Genomic DNA, 12,884 nt, shown 5'->3' with positions numbered 1-12,884 from the left:
AACCACGCATTTGGCTGACTATTTATATTTTATGGTTTGTGGTGTGTTAGAATGTATTACAATAATAATATGTTTGGGGAGAGGAGAAAAGTTGGCTGAAAATAATGATTATGTTTGAATATGTGTAAATAAATTTTTGACAAATAAATTGAAAATGAGATAATACTTTTTAGTTTCATATCGTTAGATAAATTCAATAGTTTCTGTTTGAGTTTGGTTCTTCCACAGTTTTCCTTCACCAGTTAACTTGCCTCTTTTGCAGCAACTATAGAAGATGAGGTTGATTTTGATGAAAGGTCATGAGCGACCATTGACGTTTATAAACTACAATGGAGAGGGTGTCACACTCCGAGTGACTGTACAATGGGCCCCTATAGTTGTCATGCCCCGAGATCGGGGTTAGTCGACCCGGGAGTTGTTCCAAAATCACAGTAGTAACATATGTCGATCGAATTTCAAAACATACATACTTCTTTTTGTACAAAATTGGACACTTATGAGGAACAAGCATGTCATTTTACATATAGTAAATATTACACTTGTGAAATGCAAGTGCATATAAAAGTATAGAAAAAACCCACTTACTTGAGAAATTATTCTGAAAATCTTGAAATATAAACAATTTGGAGTTTGAGAACAAAAACCAGTCACCTTGAAATTTATTTTTCACCTAATTGAACCGTTGGATCGATATGAAATTTGGATATGTTTCTCAAAACACGTGTAGGTGTATTCTGAAAGGTGGAGATCGGATTCAGAAATTTAAAATGATGAGAAAATATTTCTGAATTTGGGCAGAATTTTGGCACTCGAAAATTTATAGCAACTTGGAGTGGTTTGTGGTGTGATTTCTCTTGCATTTGGCCACCATTTATAGGGTTAGTAAATCACCTCACCACATGCCATGATCCCATGTTTGTTCATCCACTCAGCCACAACTCCATGAACCCATCTCCCTTGAGCCATGATCTAATGATCATTCATCCCGAACATAGTTTCGAACTCCACCATGTTTAGTTGAATCAATTCAGCTTGAATTAGACGCTCATTGATACAGATCTTACAATCTCTATGCACCCTATGTGTTTCAATTGTCTTACTTGTGGGAGTTGCTACTCTAAAGGGTTCGACAAGCATATAAGGTATAAGCCTTAATTTCTTAGTGAACCTCTTAGATATGAACGAATGAGTGGCACCACAATCAAACAATACATAAACTGAGATTTCATAGATTAGAATGGTACCTGCCATGACATCGTTCGAGTCATCTGCCTCTTCGTGAGTTATTGTAAACACACAAGCGTTATGCTTATTTTCCTTCAGCTTGTTGGAGGTAGTATCAATATTTTACCATGTCTCTTTCTTAGGCTCGGGGCAATCAGAAATTCAATGTCCCAACTTTCCACAATTGAAGCATGCACCAGTCTTCCTACGGCATTCTCCAGAATGGCGGATACTACTGATAGTACATATTTTTACCTCTTGGTAGGTTGGACTGATGAAGTGCCTTTGAATGATCTGCTGGACTGGTTTGGTCTTTTGAATGGTCGTTTCCCTTGAGAAGATTGTCCAATAATAGATCACTTATTCTTATTCTTGTCCTTCCAATGCTTGATGTCCGTCTTGGCTCTTATTGCTGCGCCCATCAGATCAGCAAAGCTCGTGGGTTTGTGAACTACTAAATCTGACTGGATACGGCTACTCAGACCATGCTTGAACCTATGCATTTTCAAGGTATCATCAGCCATTATAGTGGGTGCACAGGTTCCAAGGGAGTTGAACTTTGAAATATAATCCACCACATACATATCCAAAATTTGAGCAAAATTTTCGAATTCACTCAACTTCTGTAATCTTACTTCATTTGGGTAGTACTGTTTCAAGAATACCTCTCAAAACTGCTGCCATGTGATTGGTTCGGCTGCTGTCATAGCTGGTGAGACAATCTCCCACCATTTGACTGCTTTTTCTTTTAAAAATGGTGTCACCACATCCACCTTGAACTCGTTGAGAATCTTGAGTAGGCGGAGTTGAGTCTCGATATATTTGATCCAGTTTTGGGCAACTTTGGGGTCCGGATCTCCTTTGAATGTTTGAGCTCGATTCTTCCGGAGAGACTCGTAGTGGTACTTGACCCCCTGTGCTGGAGGTCCCAATGGGGGTGGCGGATCGCCATTGCCATTTGTGTTTCCCAACCCTTGGGTTGTGGTGGCCACAATAGTTTCTATGGCCATTAAGTCAGCTTGACTTAGTCCCAATCCTAGTGGTGGTGGCGGAGTTCGATTTCTTTCATTGTCGTTGTTATTCCGGTTGTTGTTGCGATTTCCGTAGCGCGGGTTGTGGTTGTTTCGTACTGGTCTTCGGTCCATGTACTACAAGTATACATGTTTCTAAGATATTTGTTTGCTAACATATATGAATGAGTCAAACATGAAATGAAATCAACCACTGATAAAACCAAATAAACTTTTTATTGATTCAAACGAAAAGAGAAAGCAATACAAATCCAAGTTTTAGAAAGCACAAAAGGAGAGAAAATTCATGAGAAAGCAAATGAATTATAAATCCTTATTACAAATAGTCATGACACTAAATTCTCAATCATCTAAAATCTCGCCATCTCCTACCGCTTCGTCTTCCATCGGCTCTTCTATTGGTTCTATTTCAAGTTCCAAGTTGATAAGGGCATCTTGAAGTTGTTGAACCTGATTCTGTAAGTCTTCGTTATGCATAGTCAGACGTTGCATCAAAACTTGCAGTTCTTGAATGATCAGTGCATCTTGCTGATGTCGTTGGACTGCTATAAAAGAAGTCTGCTCCAAGAGAGCCTTGAGATGACCTTTTCTGTTCCTCTAGCTCGTGCTTTTATTCTTGCAGAGTATGTAGAGTTGCAATCAGTTTCCCATTGTCTTTTTGTTCTCGGGCGAGAGATGCTCGGAGGTCCTCAATGATGGTATCCTTATCAGGGACAGGTATAACACTCATGCGAGCTGTGGTCCGAGTGCGAGGCATAGAAGAACTTGAAGCCATTTCCTGAAACAAATGGAAATGTTTAGAACAATAGAATAAGATCGATAGCAATATTAACGGATAGTTTAAAGTGTTTCGACACCCGGTAGGATTTTTCGAGAAAAGTTCCAATAATTGAAAGTTCATAAATGTTTATATGGATTTCATGATTAAGTCATGAGTATTACATAATCGTTGACGGAGTTGGATTTCGAGTTTCCTATAAGAATTTATTGGCCTCACGATTATTACCAAAAATGGCAAAAATGCGATTTTGGAGGCTTAAATGATGGCATTTGGCCACACGATATTGTTCGTTGGATCATTTCGGAGGGGAGTACAATAGGCTTTCCCATCACTATGTGAAATCTCACTTTTTTTTCGGGAGAATTCCATCCAGATTATGAAACTGGCGCTCTGATACCACTTAAATGTTACGCCCCGAGATCGGGATTAGTCGACACCGACGTTGTTCGAAAATCACAAAATTTGTAAACAACAAGCCTCATAGTAATAAAAATAACCAGTCTATTTCCTAATTAAATAATCGTCTTTACAATGCGATTAAAATGAAATGCGGAAGCGTAAAACATAATAATATAACTAAAATACAGAATAACAAGACTGGTCTTGGATTGAATTGGCTTCATCACCATCCCCAAAAATATTCTTGTTCAACTTCCTCAATTTGTTCTTTTTTCTTATCTGAGGGGATGAAGTAAGAGACGGGTATTTGGAGAAATACTCAATAAATAGAGGCCGATTGATCATAATTGATAACAATTACGTATATTATTCAAAGACAGATAGCATGTTCAAATCATATCCTATCAATTCAAACAAATGTTTATTTTACATTGCTAACAGATCAGTTCTCTAAGTTAAATTCTCTAAATGGGCGAGGCCATAATATCGATTATTATATCCCACCGCATCAAGGCCATATCAAATCAAAGCTTTCTTGACCATTTCAAATATGAATCATAACAGTCCCTTCAAAAATATTTTCCTCAAACATGCTTTCAAATATCATTTAACAAATCGAAAGAATAACATATGTCGATCGAATTTCAAAACATACGTACTTCTTTTTTGTACAAACATGGACACACTTATGAAGAACAAGCATGTCATTTTACATATAGAAAATAGTACACTTATGAAATGCAAGTGCACAAAAAAGTATAACAAAAACCAACTTACTTGAGAAATTGTTTCGAAAATCTTGAAATAAAAAATTTAGAGTTTGACACCAAAAATCAGTCACCTTGAAAAAAATGTTTGCACCTAATTGAACCGTTGGATCGATCTGAAATTTGGGTATGTTGCTCACAACATGTGTAGGTGTATTATGAACAATGGAGATCGGATTCAGATGTTTAAAAATATGAGAAAAAATTTCTGAATTTTGGCAGAATTTTGGCACTCGAAAATTTATAGCAACTTGGAGTGGTTTGCGGTGTGATTTCTCTAGCATTTGGCCACTATTTATGGGTTAGGTAAATCACCCCACCACATGCCATGATCGCATGTTTGTTCATCCACTAAGCCACAAACCATGAACCCATGTTCCTTAAGCCATGATCTCATTATTATTCATCCACTAAGCCACATTTTTATGCCACTAAGTCATGTTGATTTTCAAGGTCTTCACAATAGCAACAACGTCGTATTCGTCCTTGCTTTACGAAAATGATTAACCTAAGTTGCTATAGAAGTCCATTGTAAGTCCATTATAAACCCATTTTAAATCTTTAATTTTTACCATGTAGGACAAGAGGTATCACAATCACCTCTCCTTCAGAACGCAATGTCCTCATCGCGGCTTGACCCTTTGATCGACCAGTAACGAGAATCTAGAGGTGGCTCCTACAAGTTCAAGAGGTGGCTCCCGTCATATAGCACATTGCTCCACAGGTTCAAGAGGTGACTCTCATACACGTAGCACTTTGCCCTACATATCACTTATTTTTCAGTGTTCCTTGCTGGTGACCGGCTCTTATACCATTCTGCAATGCCCCGAACCCAGGCTCGTGCCTGCGTGACTGCACAATGAGCCCCTATAGCAAATATTCGTACTCGTCCTTGTCTTACGAAAATGATTAACTCAAGTTGCTTTATAAGGCTGTTGCAGCCCATTACAAACTCATTTTTAATATTTCATTTTTACCATGTGTAACAAGATGTATCACAATCACCTCTCATTTAGAACACGATGTTCTCGTCGCGGATTGGCCCCTCGATCTATCAACAACGAGAATCTAGAGGTGACTACTACAAGTTCAAGAGGTAGCTCCCGCCATGTAGCACTTTGTCCCACAAGTTCAAGAGGTGGCTCCCATAAACGTAGTATTTTGCCTCGCATAGCACTTATTTATCGATGTTCCTTGCGGGTGACCGGATATGATACCATTCTGTCATGCCTCGAACCCCTGCTCGTGCCTGCGTGCCTGTATAATGGACCCCTATAGCAATTACTTCGTATTCGTTCTCTCTTTATGAAAATGACTAATCGAAATTGCCATAGAAGTCCATTGTAGCCAATTATAAACTCTTTTTAAATCATTAATTTTTAACATATGGGACAAGAGGTTTCACAATCACCTAATCTTCAGAACGCGACGTCCTCGTCGCGGCCTGATCCCTCGATCCACTAGCGTCGAGAATCTAGAGGTGGCTGCTATAGGTTCATGAGGTGGCTCACATCATGTAGCACTTTCCCAGCAGGTTCAAGAGGTGGCTCCCATGCACGTAACAATTTTCCCTGTATAGCAATTATTTCTCGGTGATCTTTGTCGGAGACTGGCTCTGATACCATTATGTCACGCCTTGAGCATGGGCCCGGACCCACGTGACTGCACTAATTTCTCAATATTCCTTGCCATTGACCGGCTCAGATACCATTCTGTCACACCTCGAGCCCAGGCCCGCGTGACTGCACAATGGGCTTATACCATTCTGTCACGCTCCGAGCTCGGGCCCAGGAGCGCTCGACTGCACAATAGGCCTCTATAGCAGCTTCTTCATATTCGTCCTCGCTTTAAGAAAATGATGAACCCAAGTTGATATAGAAACCTATTGTAAACCATTATCAACTCATTTTAAATATTTAATTTTTACCATGTGGACAAGAGGTATCACAATCACCTCTCCTTCAGAATTCGATGTCTTTGTCACGGCTTGGCCCCACAATCCACCAGCAACGAGACTCTAGAGGTTGCTCCTACAAGTTCAAAAGGTGGCTCCCGTCATGTAGAACTTCGCTCCGCAGGTTCAAGAGGTTGGTCTCATACACCTAGCACTTTGCCCCGCTTAGAACTTATTTCAAGAGGTGGCTCCCATAAACGTAGCATTTTGCCTCGCATAGCACTTATTTATCGATGTTCCTTGCGGGTGACCGGATATGATACCATTCTGTCATGCCCCGAACCCCTGCTCGTGCCTGCGTGCCTGTACAATGGACCCCTATAGCAATTACTTCGTATTCGTTCTCTCTTTATGAAAATGACTAATCGAAATTGCCATAGAAGTCCATTGTAGCCAATTATAAACTCTTTTTAAATCATTAATTTTTAACATATGGGACAAGAGGTATCACAATCACCTAATCTTCAGAACGCGACGTCCTCGTCGCGGCCTGATCCCTCGATCCACTAGCGTCGAGAATCTAGAGGTGGCTGCTATAGGTTCATGAGGTGGCTCACATCATGTAGCACTTTCCCAGCAGGTTCAAGAGGTGGCTCCCATGCACGTAACAATTTTCCCTGTATAGCAATTATTTCTCGGTGATCTTTGTCGGAGACTGGCTCTGATACCATTATGTCACGCCCTGAGCATGGGCCCGGACCCGCGTGATTGTACAAATTTCTCAATATTCCTTGCCATTGACCGGCTCAGATACCATTCTGTCACACCTCGAGCCCAGGCCCACGTGACTGCACAATGGGCTTATACCATTCTGTCACGCTCCGAGCTCGGGCCCAGGACCGCTCGACTGCACAATGGGCCTCTATAGCAACTTCTTCATATTCGTCCTCGCTTTAAGAAAATGATGAACCCAAGTTGATATAGAAACCTATTGTAAACCATTATCAACTCATTTTAAATATTTAATTTTTACCATGTGGACAAGAGGTATCACAATCACCTCTCCTTCAGAATTCGATGTCTTTGTCACGGCTTGGCCCCACAATCCACCAACAACGAGACTCTAGAGGTTGCTCCTACAAGTTCAAAAGGTGGCTCCCGTCATGTAGAAATTCGCTCCGCAGGTTCAAGAGGTTGGTCTCATACACCTAGCACTTTGCCCCGCTTAGAACTTATTTCTCGGTGTTCTTTGCTAGTTACCGGCTCTGATACCATTCTGCCATGCCCCAAACTCGGGCCCAAGACTGCATGACTACACAATGGACCCCTATAGCAACGATTTAATGCCCCGAATTTGTTTATCTGTTAATCTACAATTATTGATCAATGAATTGATATGATTATGAAGGATCGTTCCAAGACATGAAATGAGATTGCATGTGAGATTGTATGTGCGAGGACAGTACCCCTCGCGTATATGCGCAGCACAGATGCGCGCTTATGCGCGAGGCAGGCAGAGGACCTCGCGCATATGCGCGAGAGAGGACGCGCATATGCGCGAGCATGTGCAGGGATATTATGCCATGTCCAGAGAACCTCGCGCATGTGCGTGGCGAGGGTGCACGTACATGCGCGAGCTGCCGAGAAGACCATTTTCGAGACCAGTAGGTCTCGCGCATATGCGCCGAGGGAGGTCGCGCATATGCGCGAGACGTGCAGCAAGAATATGAAGCCACTTGCCCTTTACATGCAAGATATATATATATATATATATATATATATATATATATATATATATAATTGCCTTCATTCCTTGGAACAGCAGCAAAGGAAACGAGGAAAGATTCATAGAAAATGCTGGAAATTTCCTTACGCCTTTTTTTTTTAAATTTGAAGTTTGCGGAAGATCCGTCCGTCAGATTTTGAATCCGAGCGCAATACCGTGTTTTTATCGACGAGAGCTTGAACTGGACATAAGTTTTACTACGTTTGATATGATTTGAAATTATGATATTGAAGGAATCAGATATGATTCATATATGGTGTTCTTGACACAGTAGACATCGTATAATTGAAATCGGATTGAAGAACATATACCGTATGAAATTATAATGATTTTTGGAATGTATTTGATTGAGATTTGATATCAGATTTGTTTTGTTATTGATTATGAGTTGAGATTGATATCGGTTGATAATTGTATTGCTGGGTATATTGAGATTGTGCAGTTATGCCGCTGAAACAGAATTTGATTTAGTTATGATTATATACAGTATTGATTTGAGCGGTGTATTGATATTATACCCTTCGATATTGTCATTGACAGATTGATATTGACCGGCTTTGAATCCGATATTTCGACAGAGTCTGATCGACAGAACAGAACGAAAGGTATAAATCAATGTTAACCGGGAGATCGACTTGAGTCAGATTGGAATCGAGTTTCCTAAAAACCACATACTTTACTTATTGTATTGATGTTTGCAATTGAATGAGATTGTTATGCTTAGTCTATTGATTTATAGCAAAGTGTGTATTGAGTCATGGGCGGAGATGCCTAGTCATTGGCGGATATGCCAAGTCTTTGGCGGATATGCCAAGACACTGGATGTTTGATTTATATCGATGTTGCGTAGGATCATATCAGCTTCTATTGCGGAGATTTGGTATATTGTAATATCCAAGAACCGAGATCCCTCGATTAGAGATAAGTCGAGTCTGAGATTACGAGTCCAGAGTTTATTTATAGCTTTATATTGATACATGTCTTTCTGATTTGATACATGTTATTGATACTTGTTTCATGCTTTTATATCTGTTTATATGATTGCATGTATACGTTAATTATACTGGGATGTATTTTTCACCGGATGGAAAAATACGATGGATGTGACAGCAACACCGATGGAAACGTTACTGAAGAGATTTCAGTCGTTTAAACCGCCAACCCTGAAAGGAACAGAGACTTCTGTTGACTGTGAGTGTTGGTTAGATGATATTGAGATGTTGTTTGATTCGTTGGATTATATAGATGAGCACAGAGCCAAACTGATTGGACACCAGTTGTATGACGTTGCAAAGAACTGGTGGATTATAACCAAGAGGGCATTAGAGCATCGAGGTACGAATATTACTTGGAACGTCTTTAAGACTGAGTTTTATCAGATATTTTTCTCAGTATCGTACACGAAGGACAAGGGTGCAGAGTTTGCAAATTTGAGACAGGGCCAGTTGAATATTGAAGATTATGTGGCCAAGTTCTCTACCTTGTTGCGATTTGCTCCGCATGTGGCTGAGAATGACGAAGCTGTTGCTGATCAGTTCATCAATGGATTGAATCCCGACATCATTACATTGGTGAACACCGGGCGACCAAATAATTTTGCTTATGCCCTGAACCGAGCCAAAGGAGCTGAAGCCGGTCTGATGAGACAGAAAGGAGCTTCCTATGTTCCTCGAGCACCGAGACCACAACAACTACCTCCCAGATTTGAGAGTGGCAGTCGCAGTGGTGGAAAGAAAGATTATCTCAAAGTCAGAGGAAAACACTTTAAGAAGTCTGGCAGCAGTTCTTCTAACTCCAGTGGTTCCCGACAGAGCCAGAGATATATCGGGTCTTATTGCAGAACTTGCGGAGGGAGACATCCGACCGAGCAATGCCAATGAGTGATTGGTAGTTGTCGTATTTGCAGACAGCGAGGAAATTTTGCGAGAGTATGTCCACAGAGAGGTTCCCAGGGATCCCAGGGAGCAGAATCAGCTGGATCAATGGCTCAGACTGATAGACGATCTTCAGCTGTTCATTCTTTCCAGCCCCCACCGACTACTACTCCGTCACAGCAGAGGCCAGGAGGAAGCCAGACAGTTAGCCAGCCTCCTAGACAGCATGCCAGAGTATTTGCTTTGATAGAGGAGCAGGCTCAGGAAGCACCAGATGATGTTGTTGCAGGTAACTGTTCTTTATGTGGTTATCATGCTTATGTATTTATAGATACGGGTGCTTCACATACATTCATTTCTGAGCGATTTTCTTTGATGCATGATTTGCATGTTGAGTCTTTATCTTCTGTAGTATCTGTCTCTTCTCCTTTGGGGAAAGGTTTGATATCAGTGAATTCTGTGAAACATTGTATGCTACAGTATGACGGGCATGAGATTGAGTTAGATTGTATTTTACTTGGATTGTCTTATTTTGACTGTATTATTGGTATTTATATGCTGACCAAGTATAGAGAAACCGTTGACTGTTTCCATAAGATTGTGAGATTCAGACCTAATATGGTTGAGAATGAAAATTTTATGGTAAGGGTTCTAGATCTAGAATTCCTTTGATATCTGCGCTATCTATGACTCGATTATTGCAGAAAGGAGCATAGGTGTTCCTTGTATATTCAGTTGAATTACTGAAATCGAGTCCATCATGGCTGATTTGCCAGTGGTGTGCGAGTTTGCTGATGTCTTCCTAGATGAGATTCCGAGATTGCCTCCGATTCGAGTGATAGACTTCAGCATTGAATTGGTACCAGGTACAGTTCCGATTTCTAGAGCTCCGTACAGAATGGCACCAATTGAACTGAAAGAATTGAAAGATCAGTTGGAAGATATACTGGCCAAGGGGTACATCACACTGAGTGTTTCTCCTTGGGGTGCTCCAATATTGTTTGTGAGGAAGAAGACGATTCAATGAGACTCTGCATTGACTACCGACAACTGAACAAGGCGACGGTAAAGAATAAATATCCCTTGACTCGTATCGATGATTTATTTGATCAGTTGCAGGGTTCTTCTGTTTATCCCAAGATCGATCTGAGATCTGGATATCATCAGCTGAGAGTCAGAAATTCTGATATCTGGAAGACAGTGTTCAGAACCAGGTATGGACATTATGAGTTTATTGTCATGCCATTTGGTTTGACGAATGCTCCAGCTGTGTTTATGGGTCTGATGAACCGTGTGTTTCAGAAATATCTCGATGATTTCGTGATTATATACATTGATGATATTTGATTTATTCAAAGAATATGATTGATCATGCTGAGCATTTGAAAACTGTGTTGCGAATTTTAAGGGCTGAGAAATTGTATGCAAAACTGTCGAAATGTGAATTCTGGTTGAGACAGGTTGTATTTCTGGGTCCTATCATATCCGAAGATGGTATATCAGTTGATCCCAGCAAGGTGGAGGTCGTGATTTCTTGGCCGCGATCGAAATCAGTGCCAGAGATTCGCAGTTTTATGGGTTTGACAGGATATTACCGTCGATTTATTAAATTGTTCCCGAGCATTGCTAAACCTATCACGCAGTTGACTCAAAAGAATGCACCATTTGTTTGGTCAGAAGACTGTGAGTACAGTTTTCTAGAGTTGAAGAAGAGATTGACCAGTGCACCGATTCTGACTATCCCCTCAGGTACTGGTGATTTCATTGTTTACTGTGATGCTTCTCACAGAGGATTGGTTGTATTTTGATGCAGCGGGGACATGTGATTTTTTATGCCTCAAGACAGTTGAAGCCACATTAGACTCGCTACCCAATTCATGATCTTGAATTGGCAGCCATCGTATTTGCTTTGAAGATTTGGCGACATTACCTATACGGTGAGAAGTTTAAGATCTATTCTGATCATAAAAGTATGAAATATCTGTTTTCACATTCTGAACTAAATATGAGACAAAGAAGATAGCTTGATTTACTGAAGGATTTTGATTGTGAAATCAAGTACTATCCGGAAAGTCGAATGCAGCAGCTGATGCACTGAGTCGTAAGGTATGTTCTTTGTCCTTATCGACTATTGGTGTTTCTAATTTGATTAAAGACTGTTGTTTGTTTGGATTAGCATTTGAGACAGATCGTAAACCGTTGAGATTATATGCTGTTCAAGTTGAACCAGAGCTGATTTTGAGAATTAAAGCGGCTCAGAAAGTTGATCAGAATGTGCAGAACTCGATATCAATGGTCAGAGCATGGCATCGATCGGAATATCAGGTTCGTGACAGCATTTTATATGTGAATAATCGTCTTGGTGTGCCAGATGTTTCAGATTTGAAACGACAGATATTGTCAAAAGCGCATAGCAGTCGATTCAGTATTCATCCTGGTGGCAGAAAAATGTACAATGATTTGAAAAGACAGTTCTGGTGGAAACAGATGAAAGCTGATATTGCTGAATTTGTGTCCAAATGTCTGAATTGCCAACAGGTGGAAGCCAAAAGAAAGAGACCAGGATGTTTGTTAAAGAGCTTGTCGATTCCTGAATGGAAATGAGATCACATTTCCAAGGACTTTGTGACGAAGCTACCGAGATCCTCCCGAGCTTGTGATGCGATTTGGGTTGTGATTGACAGATTGACCAAGTCTGCATGCTTTATTCCATTCAAGATGACATACAGACATGATCAGATGGCAGACATCTATGTCAGAGAAGTGGTCAGATTGCACGGAGTGCCGAAGTCGATTGTTTCAGACCGTGATCCTCGGTTTACTTTGCACTTCTGGCAGAGTTTACAGCAAGCTCTAGGTATGAAGTTACATCTGAGTACCGCATATCATCCACAGACCGACGGAAAGTCAGAGCAAAATATCCAGAAACTAAAAGATATGCTTAGAGCTGTAGTGCTTGATTTTAGCACTAGTTGGCAGGATTCATTGCCTCTTTGTGAGTTTTCGTACAACAACAGCTCTCAGACGAGTATTGAGATGACATCGTTTGAAGCGTTGTACGGTAAGAAGTGCAGATCTCCTTTGTATTGGGATGATATTTCTGAGGTTCCTGAGACTGGACCTGATAT

The sequence above is a fragment of the Primulina eburnea genome, chromosome 7 (genome assembly GCF_022965805.1).
Source record: "Primulina eburnea isolate SZY01 chromosome 7, ASM2296580v1, whole genome shotgun sequence".
In the NCBI taxonomy this organism is placed as follows: Eukaryota; Viridiplantae; Streptophyta; class Magnoliopsida; order Lamiales; family Gesneriaceae; genus Primulina; species Primulina eburnea.
Note: the sequence above shows the minus strand (reverse complement) of the source record.